Here is a 6,320-nt window from a genome sequence, read left to right as displayed (position 1 = left end):
GTCCGGATGGGAAGGAAGGAGCACAGCAGATAATCCACACAAGGGCGGCGAGAGATGAGCACTGACACACGACACAACCTCAGGGAAGTAACAACACAACCTCAGGGAAGTAACAACGATTTGACAACAAGAAACACTGGTTACAGAACATATAAAGGGAAGATAAGTGGTTCCAGCTGGCGCAGACAATCAGGCCGAGATTGGGAACCACGCCCACACAAACACGGGAGAGAGAGAGAGAGAGAGAGAGAGAGAGAGAGAGAGAGAGAGAGAGAGAGAGAGAGAGAGAGAGAGAGAGAGAGAGAGAGAGAGAGAGAAAGAGAAAGAGAGAGGGAGGCAGTGGATTCATGAACCGTGACAGGATATTGCAATTTATTGCCCTGGCCACATCTGCAGTCCTCATGCCTCCTTGCAGCATGCTTAAGGCACGTTCACGCAGATGAGCAGGGAACCTGGGCATCTTTCTTTTGGTGTTTTTCAGAGTCAGTAGAAAGGCCTCTTTAGTGTCCTCAGTTTTCATAACTGTGACCTTAATTGCTTACCATCTGTAAGCTGTTAGTGTCTTAACGACCATTCCACAGGTGCATGTTCATTAATTGTTTATGGTTCATTGAACAAACATGGGAAACAGTGTTTAAACCTTTTACAATGAAGGTCTGTGAAGTTATTTTAATTTTTATGAATTATCTTTAAAAGACAGGGTCCTGAAAAAGGGCTGTTTCTTTTTTTGCTGAGTTTATATTTTAGTCATTTAGCAGAAACTTTAATTCAAAGCAACTTCCAGTCAGCGCATTGAAAACATTGGTTGCATGATTTGGGGTAGTCTAGTGGTTAGAGCGTTGGGCCAGTAACTGATCGGTTGCTAGAGCGAATCCCAGCGCTGACAAGGTCAAATCTGTAGTTCTGCCCCTGAACAAGGCAGTTAACCCACTGTTCCTAGGATGTCATTGTAAATAAAATGTTGTTCTTAACTGACTTGCCTAGTTCAATAAAAATATATATTTTTAAATTCATAAAATAGGAAGCCAGTAGGCCTATCATGGGCTTTCCTTTCCCCTAACAGCCAATCAAAATAAATTATCACAAATACTGAGTGACAGTAATGCTTCAACCCCTCCCCTGGCCTCAATCTCTCAGTTCCGTTGCACCATTTAAATGTGTTATAAGAGATCTGGTTGCCCCTCTGTGCTACTGAGGGTTGAACCCAGGTCAGTGTGTGTGGTGTGTGTGTTAGCTGAGGCCTCATGTTCAGGGGTTATCATGTGTTGCTATGTGGGAACACTTTAGGGAGCAGGAAGTTTAGACTAAGCCATCAATTGACAGACAGAGACAGACACACACAGAGAGACTTCTCTGTGTATGTGTATTGTATGGAGGGGTGACAAGGTTGCTGTGTGAGGCCACTTAAGGGGTTAGACTGGGCTATCTGTTGAATGGAGGGATGACAGTAAACTGTAAGCAGTGTAACTCAGTACTCCCTGACTGCTGCTAGAAGCCGATCAGTCTCGTTTTGTTAAGAGATACTAATGGTTGAGTCTGGACAAGTTGGGCTAAAGCCAATCTTTCTGCTGCTCGTATGCTAGGGTGACATCAAGATCCACTGTTATTGAATTTAATATTTTCTGAGTCATGCATTTTCTGCCTACCCTTGGATGTTTTTATATAGTAGTGTGGGTATTGCAGTTTTTTACAGTCACTTTGGCACTAATTTTGGGGCCTTGGTCATTTTTCAAAACTCTAGACACAAAATGGTCATCATTGGAATACAGGCTGTCCAATGTTCAAAACATTGCTTTGTGCATTCATATCTTTAGAGAAACCCTGGACTTGCAGAATCCCTGGTTCAAATAACTACCGTTTTTTTTTCAATTGCTAACAAGCATCCGTCAATACTGAAGCCACTTTTTCAAAACTCTTCAGTCTGCATTACCAACATGCATCTTGGCCAAACAGTTCATCTGTCCTCCAAAACTCACTCAAACCACCAAAACACTTCAAACATGTCTCAAAATAAGCTTGTTCGACCATAACACTGGCAACAATTCTCACTCAGAAAGCATATATTGTCACTCATAACACACTGACCTAAAAATCACTAACAGGGAGCATTACATAAACTAACTTTTCTCTTTGAAGTTTGAATGATTTTTTTAAACATAAATCAGTATTTAATTATTGAATAAGAATAACACCTTTTCACATTGACTGTACTAAAGTATACGTAACAAGAATGAATCAGAAATGCAGCAATTTGCTTCAATAGCCTTTATTTTTTCTATAGCTTTGCATATAGTCATTTACTTGTGAAAAATAAAAAGTTGAAACAAAAACAAATTTCTGAAAAAACAACATAGTAGTATAATCACTTGTACTGGGTTGCAGGTAGCCTAGTGGTTAGAGGCAGGTAGCCTAGTGGTTAGAGGCAGGTAGCCTAGTGGTTAGAGACAGGTAGCCTAGTGGTTAGAGGCAGGTAGCCTAGTGGTTAGAGGCAGGTAGCCTAGTGGTTAGAGACAGGTAGCCTAGTGGTTAGAGGCAGGTAGCCTAGTGGTTAGAGGCAGGTAGCCCAGTGGTTAGAGGCAGGTAGCTTAGTGGTTAGAGACAGGTTGCCTAGTGGTTAGAGGCAGGTAGCCTAGTGGTTAGAGCATTGGGCCAGTAACCGGAAGGTTGCTTGATCGAATCCCTGAGCTGACAAGGTCAAAATCTGTCCTTTTGCCCCTGAACAAGGCAGTTTACCCACTGTTTCAATCTGGTTACTGCAGAAATACACAGCATTTGCCATCATTCTGTTTTGAATGTTTTTTTAAGTTTTGGAAACAGTGTGTTTGCATTTGAAAACATGTGCTGCAAATATATAGTTTTGCAGGTGGTGGAGTATGAATGAGAAAAGAGTTAATGGATTTTGGAGAACGTGGTCATTGAATGCATTTTGTGTAAAAGCAATGAAAATGATTCACAATTTGGTCCACATACACTTTTGTGTCGCTGACTGTGTGAAGAGTTCTGACAATGTGACTTCAGTTTGAACCAATGCATGTTAGCAATTTTTTTTTTATCATGAAATATCATAGGAACATTCATTTAGATTACTCACACACAAGATACCGATATTTTCACTGTGTAGTTGTTCGTACAATCATTAAATATTGTAGTACAAAATATGTGATATGTTTCATTATGGTACTACACGTAAATACATCACTGTAAAAGGACTATCATATACCTTCCACCTCCATGTGGAGAAGAATGTCTCAATCGGGTTAAGGAAAGGGGATTATGGGGGTAAATACATGGTGGTAAATTGTGGATGGGCCTGAAACCATGCTTGCACCATTTTGAGCATGGTGGAACCTGACATTATTAAAAATTAACGAGAGCTGCACACCCTAGGAGCTCAGAAGCAAAAAATGTCTTCATCAGGGTATAATGACAAACACTGCAGGGTGACTCGTTTATATAGTGTCAAAGGACACACACAGGTGTCTGTAATCATGGCCGGGTGTGGCCTGATATTGTTGGTTAATTCTCATATATTAAAATAACATACCAAAAACATGAATGGATAGCATACGACCATAGATACAATTTGGCTACATAGGCCTACAGACATTTACATCAGAAGAATCATAAGAATCACAAGAATGGCTTTAGATCAAAGTTTCGGAGCATCGTAACACCATTAGGTGCAAAAACTCGACTTACCCAGTTGCGACCCACTTTTTGGAAGCAAACCACTCGATTTCGTCCCTCCATTATATTGGCATCGAACATGTCACCCTCCCTAGGAGAGGGGGTGATCTCGACAATTCATTGTTAAAATGAGAGGCTGCCTGGATCTTTAATTTAAAGACCCTTGCTCACTTCGGTCTCAACGTAGACTTTGATCTGCTATTTTAACATATGAGAATTAACCAATGATATCAGGCCACACCTGGCCGTGATTAGACACCTGTGTGTGTCTTTTGACACTATATATTATACGAGTCACCCCGCAGTTTGTCATTATACCCTGATGAAGACAGCTTGTCTGTCGAAATGTTGGACATAAACATTTTTGCATCTGAGCTCCTAGGGTGTGCAGCTCTCCTTTATTTTTCAAGAGTTCCACTCTGCTAGGCAGCACCTCCCCTAAATAGGTGTGTGTTTCTTTCGCCTCTAGGAACCTGACATTATCCCACACAATGACATAGGTCACGCCATCAGCTCCACTGACCTGATTTAGCTCATCAAGGAAGTTTACAAGGAGAGCTGCATTTATATGATCCAATACGAGGTCTGCATCCCACCACACCATCTTCTGTTATAACCGCACACAGGGTGATGTTGGCCCCACGTTGTCCAGGTACTTGGATGGTTGCTGGCCAGTGAAATTCCAACCTCTCCTCCTTGTCTTGGCCAGGTTGAAGCCTGCCTCATCCAAAAAGAGGAATTTGTGATGGTTTTCATCAGCATCCAGCTCCATCACCCTCTAAAAATACATTTTGGATAGAGAATTACTGATTACAATGATGTAGAATTTTGGCAGGCATCTTGAACCTGAAGATACTCAATTCTCAGTTGCTTCACTCTGTCTGCATTGTTTTCAAAAGGCACACGGTATAGCTGTTTTAGAGACACCTGGTGTCTTTTCAGCATCTGGGCAATAGTCGGCAAACTTATGGCTTCCACATTGTTGAACATGTCGTCATTGTCCAAGATGTGCTGCCGAATTTCTGTAAGGCGAATATCATTTCTGGCCCGAACCAAATTGACCACAGCCCGCTCTTGTTGGTCAGTCAGAATGTTGCCTCTGCCTCCCCTATTTGGCCTAGTCTCAATTCTGCAGGGAAAATTACAGTAAGAACACATTTAGTCACATCACTTACTCTGTGGTACACATTGGCATGCAGTATACTGTACAGTCATTTGACAATTGAGAGTAGTCTAGTGTTTAGTGCAAGCTGATGACATAGCGGTTCTCATTGCGGAAAGTTCTGATGATTGAGGCCACGGTTGAGGGCCACGATTGAGGCCACGATTGAGGCCATGGTTGAGTCATTGTAGCTGCCTCTGTTATGCAGGTGAGTGAGGACCCAAAATCGACTTAACAGAAACAGAGTTTATTCAAGTCCAAACAGAAAATAACAAATCCTGAATCCTTAACAGGAAATGTCCAAACGGGGATAACAGAAAATGAGGAACAGCTGGGAGCAGGAACGGAACGATAGAGAGAGAGAGGGATAGAGAGAGGGAAAGAAACCTAATAAGACCAGCAGGGGGAAACGAATAGAAGAGAAAGCACAGGGACAAGACATGACAATATATGACAATACATGACAGCCTCAGTCATTGTCATGCTATGATTTACGACATGGTCTGCAACTATTGCTCGGGTTTCATTGGACACTGTCTTGTTCCGTGGCCTTGTCCTCTATCACGTTCCCCCACACCTCTCAAACGAGGCCCACGACCACCTCTCAGAAGGAGTGCCTTTGACCGCCACGTCTTCCTCGTCTTCCTCCTCTCACTGCTTGACTTCTATTGTGACCTGGATCACGTGATGGCTCCATGTTATCGCTATGTTGTTGTAGGTGGATACCACTCATTTATATACTCGTATCACAATGTGAAATCAATCATCAGTAACGAGTTGGCAGTATGGCAAAAGCAATTACAAGGGCTTGCATACATACACTACCGGCCACTTTATTAGGTACACCTGCGTGTTAACGCAAATAGCCTGCTCCTTCGAACAACGAATCACGTGTCTGCCAGCAACTCAATATATAGAGTATATAGAGTAGAGAGCTTTAGTTTTTGTTCGACCAAACATTAGAACGGGCAAGATGCGTAATCTAAGAAACTTTGACCTTGGTATGATTGCTGGTCCCACACATGGTGATTCCAGCATCTCAGAAACAGCTGCCTTCCTGGGATTTTTACACACTACAGTCTCTAGAGTTTACAGAGAATGGTGCGATAAACAAAACACATTCAGTGAACGGCAGTTCTGTGGGCAAAAACACCTTGTTAATGAGAGAGGTCAGAGTAGAATGTCCAGACTCATTCAAGCTAACAGAAAGGCCACACATGGTACAACACCGTGAATAATTCAGGCTGTTGGGGAGGTAAAAGGGGGTCCTACCCAGTACTAGATAGGTGTACCTAATAAAGTGAATATAGTGTATAGTAATGTCAAATCTGAAAACATTGTGGTACATGAGACCCTAGATTCTAGGGTGGACTACATTATTGGACTACATTATCTATGGATGTAATATTTCATCATCATTCTTTATCAGACACTGTTTCTATCAGTTCTTTATCATCCATAGATAATGACA

Source organism: Oncorhynchus gorbuscha, linkage group LG13 (assembly GCF_021184085.1).
Source record: "Oncorhynchus gorbuscha isolate QuinsamMale2020 ecotype Even-year linkage group LG13, OgorEven_v1.0, whole genome shotgun sequence".
In the NCBI taxonomy this organism is placed as follows: domain Eukaryota; kingdom Metazoa; phylum Chordata; class Actinopteri; order Salmoniformes; family Salmonidae; genus Oncorhynchus; species Oncorhynchus gorbuscha.
The sequence above is the reverse complement of the archived record's forward strand: the minus strand, read 5'-3'. Positions refer to the sequence as shown.